The sequence below is a fragment of the Staurois parvus genome, unplaced genomic scaffold, assembly GCF_062004578.1.
Source record: "Staurois parvus isolate SC_StPar_1 unplaced genomic scaffold, SC_StPar_1.0 ptg000038l, whole genome shotgun sequence".
NCBI classification, from domain to species: Eukaryota; Metazoa; Chordata; class Amphibia; order Anura; family Ranidae; genus Staurois; species Staurois parvus.
The window spans coordinates 1325936-1339343 of NW_028317834.1; the positions used below are offsets into that span (position 1 = coordinate 1325936).

Here is a 13408-nt window from a genome sequence, read left to right on the forward strand (position 1 = left end):
ATCCCCTCATGTTTTGCATTGTATTGGTATTGTTCTGTCACATGTTCTGTCCCTCTTTGTAATGTACAGCGCTGAGCGAACTATTGGCGCTTTATAAATACTGTATAATAATAATAATAGGAGGGAGGGGATAGTGGTACAGGAGGAAGTGGCTGTGGGTGATGCAGTGGTAGGAGGAGTGGAGAAGATTGGCTGTTAGGTGAGGGTGGGGTAGGCTTCCCTGAAGAGATGGGATTTCAGGGTGTGCCTTAAGGTGAGGAGGGTAGGTGACAGTCTGATGGATTGGGGTAGTGAGTTCCAGAGGATGGTGGAAGTCCTGGAGAAGTCCTGAAGTCATGCGTGGGAGGTTGAGAGCAGGGAGCTAGAAAGTAGGAGGTCTTGTGAGGAGCGAAGATTACGGGTAGGGTGGTATTTGGGTATCAGGTCGGTGAGTTAGTTTGGGGCAGCGTTATGAATGGCTTTGTATGTCTGTGTTAGTAGTTTGAATTTAATGCTTTGGGCAATCAGGAGCCAGTGGAGGGAATGACAGAGGGGGGGTGGTGGCAGAGGCGGAGTGGTTGGTAAGGTGGATGAGTCTGGCCGCTGAGTTCAGGATAGACTGAAGCGGGGATAGTCTGTGATGAGGGAGGCCAGTGAAAAGGGAGTTGCAGTAGTCCAGACGTGGGATAATAAGGGAGTGAACGAGTTGTTTAGTAGTGTCTGGGGTTAGGAAAGTACGTATTTTGGAGATGTTGCGGAGGTGGATCCTGCATGAGTTTGCCAATGATTGGACATGGGGTTGGAAGGATAGGTTTGAGTCTAGAGTGACACCTAGGACTTTGGCTTGCGGGGTGGGACTGATGGTGGTGTTGTTGGTCGTGAAGGAGAGGGTGGGGGGGCGCGGGCTGGAGAGAAAATCAGGAGCTCGGTTTTGGAAAGGTTCAGTTTGAGGAAATGGAGCGACATCCAGTCTGATATGTCGTTCAGTAGGTGGGTGATACGGGCAGAGACTGAAGGGGTGAGGCGAGGGGTGGAGAGGTAAATTTGCGTGTCATCAGCATAGAGGTGATAGTTGAAGCCGTGGGAGTGTATCAGTTTGCCGAAGGAGGAGGTGTTGATGGAGAAGAGAAGGGGCCCGAGGACAGAGCCTTGGGGGACCCCAACAGAGAGGGGGAGAGAGGGGGAGGTGGTAGCGTTATAGGAAACGCTGAAGGAACGTTGGGATAGATAGGATGAGAGCCAGGAGAGAGCGGAGTCTCTGATGCCGAGGGAGTGTAGTTTATTAAGGAGGAGGGGGTGGTCAACTGTGTCGAAGGCCGCAGAAAGGTCAAGGAGTAAGAGGACTGAGTAATGGCCATTAGTTTTGGCGGTTAGCAGGTCGTTAGTGATTTTGAGTAGGGCGGTTTCGGTGGAGTGTAGGGGACTGAAGCCAGACTGTAGTGGATCGAGGAGGTTGTTGTCAGTGAGGTGGGTGCTTAGGCGATTGTAGGCTAAGTGCTCGAGGAGTTTGGAAGTAAATGGCAGCAGGGAGATGGGTCTAAGGTTGTTCAGGTCGGTGGGGTCCAGGGAGGGTTTTTTGAGTATGGGAGTGATATGCGTGTGCTTTAGGGGGAGAGGAATGCACCAGTAGAGAGGGAGAGATTGAAGATGTGGGTGAGGGAGCGTAGGATGGAGGAGGAGGGTGACCAGAGGAGTTGTGTGGGGACAGGGTCAAAGGGGCAAGTGGTGAGGCGTGCTTCTGAGAAGACCTTAGTGACCTCCTCAGTGGTAGCAAGTGTCTTGGAAATTTGCTTTTAACAAATTTTTCCTTACCGTGAGTACCCGCAGTTGGATGCGCAGCAATCCCCCATAAAGCTATGCAAATTTTGCTTACCGCGACTGCAGCTTAACTCCACAATTCCTGCGCCTCCAACTGGTTTAGCTCTGTTGATATGTGGAGAACATGGAGCTCCCGTTACCCAGGAATGATCACACGACACTCTCAGGTTGCAGTTGGAATTCACTCTGAGACTGGCTCTAACCCCAGACTCCTGTTTTATTAAAAGCACACACACGCTCCCCCACATGAGGGTCAGGTCAATCCCCTCCCACAGAACAATGTATAGGGAGTGTCCATACACAGAATGTACATCCTGATTGGAGTGTAGCCTTTCCTCTTATCTATACTGGAAACCAGTTACACCAGTCCTCCCCTCCCCCATAAGCTCTCTGTGGAGAGTGAACTTCCCATCCTTTACATGCTATCATCTCCTAGTAGTATGTACATTGTCTGTACAAGCATCCCTTAGATTAAACAGTGTCAGTCTGTACCTGGATGGGCCCGATACGATCTTTATTAAAACACATCCATCCAGATACAGTTCAGGTCGGTAGTGGCTTGCAGAGATATCCATGAGCCTACACGCGGAGTTCGCACTGCCCAGCGCCTGGCTATACAAAGTCCATGTGGTACTATGCTGCTGATATGTGGATACAGGCCCGCGGCCTACCACCGGCGGCATTCGCATCGAATGCCATGGTGGTATACACACCGGTCTATAAGCACAGATCTGCCATCTCATCCATTACCGAGCTGAGTACTGTAATACATACATTGTACATGCGCATGGCCCAATTAAGCCACACGAGAGACATATGAATAACACTAATATATGACACATTTAAAGTTCAACCTGTAATACAAAATTTCCATGACAAGATGATTTTGTGAAGTCTGAGGTTCGCAGTGGCAAGCATGTTCTGGGTTCTAGTAAGAAGGTCAATAGCTTTTTCAATGGGCAGAGATTTGAGTCCTTCGTCTACATAGAAATTCCTTTCGATGAACTGTCTTGCATCAGATCCAAATTCTTTTTCACCCTCTTGAGCTGTTTTTCTCAGTCCATAAATTGCTACTGCAGGAGAAGGACTGTTACTGAAAACATGTACCTTCATTCGGTAGTCTATGACTATATCGTTGGCATCATTATTGCGGAACCTGAGGAAGTTTCTGTAGTCTTCGCAGACGATGAAACAGTGGAACATCTGCTGAATGTCAGCCATAACTGCAATTGGCTCTTGTCTGAAGCAAAGTAAAACTCCTATGAGATTGTTGTTCAGATTAGGCCCAGTGAGAAGATTGTCAATGAGGAAGACACCTTCATGACGAGCACTTGAGTCAAAGACCACCCTAATCTGATCAGGCTTGTGAGGATGGTAGACCCCAAAGCATGGTAGGTACCAACATTCTTCTCCTTCCGTAAGAGGAGGTGCAGGCTCAGCATGATCTCTCTCAAACAACTTCTGTATAAAGTCCACAAAGTGCTTTTTTCATCTCAGGCTTCTGGTTCAAACTGTGTTTTAAAGAAACAAACCGTGATTTTGCATGTAGCTGTTGTTTGGTAGTCTCTTTGGGTCCGAAATGGTAGAGGTGTTACCCAACTGTTGGAATCATCTTGGTAGAGCTCTTGACTCATGGTTTTCAAGAATTCTTTGTCTTCTATGGTAGCTGCCAACTCATTGTTTTTAGTGGTTACCTCAGACACTGTGTTGCCGATGCTGTCAACCCAGAGATTTCTTATTGTCTTGTATGATGGGCCGTTGTGCACCTTTTTCAAACAGTCTTTCTTTCACCAAATCCCACCGAGCGTTCACAAGTTATAAATCTGCCTTCCTAACATACACTTCCTCCTTTTATGCTGCCAAACAAGCCTACTTTGTCACTCTCATCAATACCTTCTCTTCGAGTCCTCGCCGGCTCTTCTCTACCTTTAACTCTCTACTTTCTCCACCCCCACCGCCACCTAGCGCCTCACTCATTGCCCACGAGATTGCAAACCACTTCCAAAACAAGATTGACACAATTCGTAGGGACATCGCCACCACACAGACACCCACCCCACTTAGCATTCCTCATATCATACCTCCCTCAACACTCTTCTCCTTTGACCTCGCTACCACTGAAGAGGTCTTCAAGGTCTTCTCAGAAGCCCGTCTCACTACCTGCCCCCTGGATCCTGTCCCCTCACAACTACTACGGTCACCCTCCTCCTCCATCCTATGCTCCCTCACTCACATCTTCAATCTTTTCCTCTCTACAGGTGCCTTCCCCTCCCCTCTAAAGCACGCGCACATCACTTAAAAAACCCTCCCTAGACCCCAACCAACCTAAACAATCTAAGACCCATCTCCCTGCTGCCATTTACCTCTAAACTCCTAGAACGCTTAGTCTACAATCGCCTGAGCTCCTCCCTCACTGACAACAACCTTCTCGACCCTTTACAGTCTGGCTTTCGCCCCCTACACTCCACCGAAACTGCCCTACTAAAACTCTCTAATGACCTACTAACTTCAGAAACCAATGGCCACTATTCAATAGTCCTACTACTCGACCTCTCCGCGGCTTTTGACATGGTTGACCATCCCCTCCTCCTCAAAAAACTCCACTCTCTTGGCCTCAGAGACTCCGCTCTCTCCTAGTTCTCCTCCAATTTATTGCAGAGCTCCTTCGGTGTTACCTATAATGCTGCCACCTTTTCTTCACTCCCTCTCTCTGTAGGGGTAGTTCAAGGTTCTGTCCTTGGACCCCTTCTCTTCTCCATCTACATCTTCTCCCATGGCCACTTGATAAACTCCCATGGCTTCAATTACCATCTCTATGCTGAAGACATGCAAATCTGTCTACCCCTCACCTCACCCCTTCAGTCTCCACTCGCATTACTAACCTACTAAGTGCAATATTGGCATGGATGTCACTCCACTTCCTCAAACTCAACCTTTCCAAAACAGAGCTCTTAGTATTCACCCCAGCCTGTGCCACCTCCACTCACCTCACCATAAATATCAATAACACAATCATCAGTCCATCCCCTCATGCCCCAGATCCAATCGTTGACAAAATCATGTAGACTACACGTCCGCAACATCTCCAAGATACGTCCGTTCCTAACCCCGGAAACCACTAAGCAACTTATTCACTCCTTTGTTCTATCACGCCTCGACTATTGTAACTCCCTCCTCATTGGCCTACCTCATTGCAGGCTATCCCCACTCCAGTCTATCATGAACACTGCTGCCAGACTCATCCACCTTACTAACCATTCTGTATCTGCCACCCCTCTCTGCCAATCCCTCCACTGGCTCCCAATTGCCCAACAGATAAAATTCTAAACACTAACACTGACATATAAAGCCATCCACAACACTGCCCCAATTTACATATCCGATCTTATCTCTAAATATCACCCAAACTGTACACTCCACTCCTCGCAAGACCTCCTACTCTCTAGCTCCCTTATCTCCTCCTCCCATGCTCATCTCCAAGACTTCTTCAGGGCGTCACCCATCCTCTGGAACTCCCTACCCCAATCTATCAGACTATCACCTACTCTACTTACCTTTAGGCGATCATTGAAAACCTATCTCTTCAGGGATGCCTATCCCGCCCTCTGATAATTCTGGAATCCTCTACTCTTCCAACCAGTCCATCCCCCACAGTTACTACCTACTGTACCATTCACTCCTCCCTCCTGGATTGTAAGCTCCAAGGAGCAGGGCCCTTAAATCCCTCTTGTATTGAACTGTATTGTTACTGTATTGTCTCCCACTATAATGTAAAGCGTTAAGCAAACCGTTGGCGCCATATAAATCCTGTATAATAATAAAAATAATATCAGAACACAATTCAAACATCAGACCAACAGCAGGAAGTCTGCTAACTGAATGTGTAATGCAATCTGTCATTAGCATTCCCAGAGTTCCCTCTGCAACATAGTTGTATCAGCTGTTGGTCCTGTCTGTAGATCTGTTATTTTCCTACCTTCTGTAACAGGGTGACAACCCTGATCATTCTGCAGGAACATTACACAGCAGCATCAGATCCAAATTCTTTTTCACCCTCTTGAGCTGTTTTTCTCAGTCCATAAATTGCTACTGCAGGAGAAGGACTGTTACTGAAAACATGTACCTTCATTCGGTAGTCTATGACTATATCGTTGGCATCATTATTGCGGAACCTGAGGAAGTTTCTGTAGTCTTCGCAGACGATGAAACAGTGGAACATCTGCTGAATGTCAGCCATAACTGCAATTGGCTCTTGTCTGAAGCAAAGTAAAACTCCTATGAGATTGTTGTTCAGATTAGGCCCAGTGAGAAGATTGTCAATGAGGAAGACACCTTCATGACGAGCACTTGAGTCAAAGACCACCCTAATCTGATCAGGCTTGTGAGGATGGTAGACCCCAAAGCATGGTAGGTACCAACATTCTTCTCCTTCCGTAAGAGGAGGTGCAGGCTCAGCATGATCTCTCTCAAACAACTTCTGTATAAAGTCCACAAAGTGCTTTTTTCATCTCAGGCTTCTGGTTCAAACTGTGTTTTAAAGAAACAAACCGTGATTTTGCATGTAGCTGTTGTTTGGTAGTCTCTTTGGGTCCGAAATGGTAGAGGTGTTACCCAACTGTTGGAATCATCTTGGTAGAGCTCTTGACTCATGGTTTTCAAGAATTCTTTGTCTTCTATGGTAGCTGCCAACTCATTGTTTTTAGTGGTTACCTCAGACACTGTGTTGCCGATGCTGTCAACCCAGAGATTTCTTATTGTCTTGTATGATGGGCCGTTTATTCACTTATTCACTCCTTTGTTCTATCACGCCTCGACTATTGTAACTCCCTCCTCATTGGCCTACCTCATTGCAGGCTATCCCCACTCCAGTCTATCATGAACACTGCTGCCAGACTCATCCACCTTACTAACCATTCTGTATCTGCCACCCCTCTCTGCCAATCCCTCCACTGGCTCCCAATTGCCCAACAGATAAAATTCTAAACACTAACACTGACATATAAAGCCATCCACAACACTGCCCCAATTTACATATCCGATCTTATCTCTAAATATCACCCAAACTGTACACTCCACTCCTCGCAAGACCTCCTACTCTCTAGCTCCCTTATCTCCTCCTCCCATGCTCATCTCCAAGACTTCTTCAGGGCGTCACCCATCCTCTGGAACTCCCTACCCCAATCTATCAGACTATCACCTACTCTACTTACCTTTAGGCGATCATTGAAAACCTATCTCTTCAGGGATGCCTATCCCGCCCTCTGATAATTCTGGAATCCTCTACTCTTCCAACCAGTCCATCCCCCACAGTTACTACCTACTGTACCATTCACTCCTCCCTCCTGGATTGTAAGCTCCAAGGAGCAGGGCCCTTAAATCCCTCTTGTATTGAACTGTATTGTTACTGTATTGTCTCCCACTATAATGTAAAGCGTTAAGCAAACCGTTGGCGCCATATAAATCCTGTATAATAATAAAAATAATATCAGAACACAATTCAAACATCAGACCAACAGCAGGAAGTCTGCTAACTGAATGTGTAATGCAATCTGTCATTAGCATTCCCAGAGTTCCCTCTGCAACATAGTTGTATCAGCTGTTGGTCCTGTCTGTAGATCTGTTATTTTCCTACCTTCTGTAACAGGGTGACAACCCTGATCATTCTGCAGGAACATTACACAGCAGCGTTGTCACCCTGTACAGGGTAGTCTTAGATAGATTACACAGGTCTGCAAAAACATTTTTTTCAAGAGTTGTTTTGGTTATTCCACGTAATCTTTATGTTTTTTGGTGCGCTGAATCCAAAAATAACCTCCATTTTGTCATAGGACATCACATTTCCTGACAATTTAGGTAAATATGTTAAAAAAGGCAATACCTCAAAATAAATGGAAATAGACTTCTAAAATTAAATTTTTATTACTATTTTTTCATGAAAATCCTTTTTTGAACTGAAATGAGCTCACCTACACACACTAAACTCGATTCTTCTTCCCCGTGAGGCTCCTCTTGGTGCATTTACGCTTGTGAGTAGCATCTGGAATGTCTCTCTGAAGCATCCAACAGTAGTCTGCCATCATTGTAATGCTCCATTTTCCCTGGTATCTCCTTTCCATCTCTTTAATGTCTTGGTGGAACCGTTCACCTTGTTCCTCACTCACAGCTCCCAAATTTTCAGGAAAGTAGTCAAGGTGGGACTGGAGGAAATGCACTTTCAAACTCATCAGGCAACCTAAAGCTTGAAATGCTTTCAGCATTTGTCTGACGATCTTTTTGTAGTGAGGATCTTTGGTATTGCCTAAAAATTTCTGTACGACTTCTTTAAATGCAATCCACCCTTCTTTGTGAGGATCTGTCATGGTATTGACAAACTCTTGATCAACTCTAAGCCTTCTAATGTCTGGTCCGACGAACACACCTTCCTTCAATTTTGCCCCTGACAGGCCTGGAAACTTGGTGACCATTTGAATTTGAAGCATTCTCCATCTCTTGGAAGTGATTTTACGAATTGCTTCATCAATCCCAATTTTATGTGGAGAGGTGGTAGAAGAACTTTATGGGAAGGTACCAAAGTTACCCTCGGCTGTCACCTCTTCTTGGTTCAGTGATTTTGTCGGTCTCGGCTGTCCCATAGACACAGAAAACAAGGGTATTTGGTATCCCACCCACTGGATTCTTCAGGAAAGATTGACCCCTTCTACCATTAGAAGCACAGGCTTACCCTCAGTAGTCAGACATGCCACTCAGAGCAGCACATGTATTCACCCCCTTTGCAGGGAGGGAGGGGCAGAGATTGTTTACCTGCAAATTATTATTATACAGTATTTATAAAGCGCCAATAGTTTGCGCAGCGCTGTACATTACAGAGGGGGACAGAACATGTGACAGAACAATACCAATACAATGCAAAACGTGAGGGGATTGAGGGCCCTGCTCTTTCGAGCTTACAATCTAGGAGGGAGGGGATGGTCGCACAGGAGGGGATAGCTGTGGGGGATGGAGTGGTAGGAAGAGTGGAGGAGGTCGGTCAAGTTAGGAGGGGGTGGGGTAGGCTTCCCTGAAGAGATGGGTTTTCAGGGTGCGCCTAAAGGAGAGGAGAGTAGGTGATAATCTGGTGGGTTGGGGCAGGGATTTCCAGAGGATGGGTGACACCCTGGAGAAGTCCTGGAGGCGGGCGTGGGAAGAGGAGACCAGGGAACTAGAGAGAAGGAGGTCTTGTGAGGAGCGGAGTGTGCATGCTGGGCGGTACTTGGATATTAGGTCAGTGATGTAGTTAGGTGGTAGTATGGTGGACAGCTTTGTACGTCAGTGTTAGGATTTTGAATTTGATCCGTTAAGCAATTGGAAGCCAGTGGAGGGATTAGCAGAGAGGAGTGGCGGAAATGGAGTGATTGGAAAGGTGAATGAGTCTGGCTGCCGTATTCAGAATCGACTGAAGCGGGGATACCCAGCGGCGAGGCAGGCCAGTGAGGAGGGAGTTGCAGTAGTTGAGTCGTGATATGATGAGGGAGTGGATGAGCTGTTTAGTGGTTTCTGGGGTTAGGAACGTGCAGATTTTGGCGATGTTGCGGAGGTGGAGTCTCCACGAGTTTGTTAAAGATTGGACTTGGGGCTGGAAGGATAGGTTGGAGTCCAGAATGACACCAAGTACTCTGGCCTGCGGGGCGGGTTTGATGGTGGCGTTGTTGGACATGATGGAGAAGTCAATGGAGGGGGGGGGTGTCCGGGCTGGGGGGAAGACTAGGAGCTCGGTTTTGGAGAAGTTCAGTTTAAGGAAGTGGAGCGACATCCAGTCTGATATGTTGCTCAGTAGGTGTGTGATTTGGGTGGAGACTGAGGGGGTGAGGTGGGGGGTTGAGAGATAGATTTGTGTGTCGTCGGCATAGAGGTGGTAGTTGTAGCCGTGAGAGTGTATGAGTTGGCCAAGGGAGGAGGTGTAGATGGAGAAGAGAAGGGGCCCGAGGACAGAGCCTAGAGGGACCCCAACAGAAAGGGGGAGTGAGGGGGAGGTGGTAGCATTATAGGTAACGCTGAAAGAGCGTTGTGACAGGTAGGATGAGAGCCAGGAGAGAGCAGAATCTTTGAGGCCGAGGGAGTGTAGTTTTTTGAGAAGGAGGGGGTGGTGGACTGTGTGGAAGGCCGCAGAGAGGTCAAGGAGTAGGAGCACTGAATAGTGGCCATTAGCTTTGGAGGTTAGCAGGTCGTTGGAGAGTTTGAGTAAGGCGGGTTCGGTGGAGTGTAGGGGACGGAAGCCAGACTGTAGGGGATCGAGGAGGTTGTTGTCGTTGAGGTGAGAGCTTAGGCGGGTGTAGACTAGGCGCTCGAGGAGTTTAGATGTAAATGGGAGCAGGGAGATGGGTCTGAGGTTGTTCGGGTCATTGGGGTCCAGGGAGGGCTTTTTAAGTATGGGGGTGATGTGTGCATGTTTCAGAGGGGAGGGGAAAGTGCCGGAGGAGAGGGAGAGATTGAAGATGTGGGTGAGGGAGCATAGGATGGAGGGGGAGGGAGGTTGTAGGAGTTGTGAGGGGATAAGGTTGAGGGGGGCAGGTGGTGAGGCGGGCATCAGAGAGGATCTTGGAGACTTCCTCGATGGTAGTAAGGTCAAAGGTGCGGAGTGTTGGGGGAGCTTCAGTATGAGGAATGTAGGGTGGGGTGGAAGTGGGGGTCAGAGCAGTTGTGAGGCCGTGGGAGAGGGGTGATGAGGGGGTAGCTGAATGAAGGGGAACGGGATTGGAGGGAGTTTGAGCAGCGACAAAGTCCCTGTTGGTTATGTCGAGGGGGAGGGAGGATGAGGGGGTAGATGTGTGAGAGGGGACAGGTTGAGAGGGCGTGTGAGTTGCAGCGATGTCCTTGCAAATTTTGTCAATCTTGTTTTTGAAGTGATTGGCAATCTCAAGGGCAGTGAGTGAGGTGCTGGGTGGAGGTGGCGAGAGTAGAGAGTTGAAGGTGGAGAAGAGTCGGCAAGGATTGGAGGAGAAGGCCTTGATGAGGGTCAGGAAGTAGGCTTGTTTGGCTGTGTGGAGGGAGGAGGTGTAGGGGTGGAAGGCAGATTTGTAGCGGGTGAAGGCTTGTTGGGATTTGGTTTTGCGCCATAGTCGCTCCAGGGCACGCCTGTGTCATTTGAGAGTTTTGGTGTGATCAGTCTGCCAGGGCTGGAGCGGTCAGGGTTTGATGTTGCGTGTGGTTAGAGGCACTAGTGAGTCAAGGGCTGTTGACAGCGCGTTGTTGTAGGCGGTCATAGCCAAGTCGGGGCAGGACAGGGGGAGGATGCTGTCATGGAATTGATCAGCTGCAGAGTGGAGGGGGCAGGGTTAAGGTTGCGGAGGTTACGGCTGGTAGTTGTGTGACATTTGGAGGGGTAGGCGTTGGAGGTAGAGGAGATAGAGAAGGTAATCAGGTTGTGGTCAGAGAGAGGGAAGGGGGTGTTAGTGAGGTTGTGGGGAACGCAGCGGTTGGAGAAGACAAGATCAAGGATATTACCGTTGGAGTGGGTGGTGGATTGTATGCACTGTGCAAGTGCAAAGGAGGAGGTTAAGTGGAGGAGATGGGATGTGGTCGGGTTGTTGAGGTTGACAGGGATGTTGAAATCCCCAAGGATGATGGTAGGTAGCTCAGAGGAGAGGAAGAAGGGTAGCCAGGAGGAAAAGTCATCCAGGAAGCGGGATATGGATCCAGGAGGCCGGTATATCACAGCAATCTTCAGGGGGGTTGGGGAGAATAGTCGGACGCAGTGGGCCTCGAAGGAGGAGAAGGATAGGGAGGGGGGGTTTGGGAGGACTTGGAAGGTGCTCTGTGGTGACAGGAGCAGACCAACCCCACCACCTTTACGACCGTTAGGCCTGGGTGAGTGGGTCCAGGTGAGACCTCCGTAGGAGAGTGTAGCAGGGGAGGTAGAGTCAGTGGCCTGGATCCAGATTCCGGTAATTGCTAGGAGGTTGAGGGAGCAGGAAACAAAGAGGTTGTGGATGGCGGTGAGCTTGTTGCACACCGATCGGGCGTTCAGGAGTGCACATGAAAACAAGGGGGAGATTTTAGGGAGCAGGGGGACAGATACTAAGTTGCGGGGGTTGCGGCAGAACGTGGAGGCGGGGGGGTGTTGCGCGGGTGAGGGAGGTGGTGGAAGGCCAGGATTGGGGAAGTCTCCTGCAGTTAGGAGGAGAAGGGAGAGAAAGGTGGCATGGGAGCGGGATGTGCAGGAGCGTGAGAAACTACTAGTGGAGGTGTTCGGGTCAGTGGGAGAGTGGAGTAATAGGAGGAGGTGGTGGGTGCCGTAGAGGAGCGAAGGAAGCAGTGAGGACACAATATACAATTGTTTGGGAGGGGCAGAGGGATATAGTAAATGGATTTTGGGAACGGAGAAGAGGAAAATGAGAAGGAGGAGTGGAAGATGAATGTTGGGGAGGTGATGAGAGCAATAGTAGGGAGATGATAGCAATGAGGGGGAGATGTACAAGTTTTCGGGTGGAGCAGAGGGGTAAAGAAATGAGATTTGGGAACAGAGGATAGTAATATGAAAAGGAGAAGAGGGGCGTATTATATAAAGGTACACGGAGTGGGACTCAGGCATGTGAGAGATGTTTCCCGGGGTGATTGCTTGCAGTCTGTCCAGCGTGCAGTAGAGTTTCTTGCTGTTGTTGTGTCTTCCTGCTGCTGAAGTTCTCCTGCTTTAGTTCAACTGCTGTGTTTAACTGCATCCCACTCCTTCAACACAGCATTCAATCAGAAGCAGCACCCCCATCAGAGACTGTGCCCCCCATCAGTGATCTCCCCCCATGAGCTGATCTAAATTTATAGGGAGATGCTCAAATGAGCATTTAACTCCACCCCAATTAGAAGCTGATAAGGATCACATGAATAGTGGGGGATGTTTCATTGGGAACAAGCTACAGTCGTAAACCTGAGTGCAGCTGGAGGTGAGGAATGGTCAACATACACAAATATAAATACACCATTTGTTCTGAATTTAACAGAAGTCAATGCGTTTTCCTAGTTAAGAGCGGAGATAGGAGATAGATGCATTTCCCCAGAGGAAAGCAGCAGGAGGAGTCAATGCGTTTTCCTAGTTAAGAGCGGAGATAGGAGATAGATGCATTTCCCCAGAGGAAAGCAGCAGGAGTCAATGCGTTTTCCTAGTTAAGAGCAAATAACAACAAAGGGCCAGAAGAGAACTAGGGAAATGAGGAAATAGAATTTGTTTCCCTAAAACTTGCTTAGCTTATGTATATATTGCTGACCATCAGATTTACAGTGCTATATTTCTTTTTACATAATTTGGACAACCCCTTTAAGGTTTTTTTTGGCATTTTATATCTTAAATGCACTTATGTGAATTAATAGTAATTTGGACTTTAAATTTGGTTAAAAACTCATAATATAAAAAAAAACCCCAAAAATTATTATTTTTTTTATAAATTTGAAGACAATTTTGCATTTTGTGGCAAATCCTGACGTCTAGGAGTTTTTTCAATATTTTATTTGTTTTCAGCACACCAAAATACATGGAAATTAGATGAAAATAATCAAACAGCTTTTTAGTCGCAGACCTGTGTTATAAGTAAGACACACAACAAGTAAAGCCCAACTTCAGCTAACGCTTCTACAGCAGTTACAG

The 13408-nt window shown here is 47.8% G+C and overlaps 1 protein-coding gene and 1 long non-coding RNA gene across 3 annotated transcripts in view; one reads left to right on the forward strand and one right to left on the reverse strand.

Moving 5' to 3' along the window:
- The window catches only part of LOC149470567 (uncharacterized), a 389981-nt gene that overhangs the window by 331541 nt on the left and 45032 nt on the right, over positions 1 to 13408 (forward strand). The gene's annotated exons all lie outside the window — the stretch shown is intronic.
- Positions 1 to 13408, reverse strand: part of LOC149470570 (uncharacterized) — a 218358-nt gene that overhangs the window by 189062 nt on the left and 15888 nt on the right. The gene's annotated exons all lie outside the window — the stretch shown is intronic.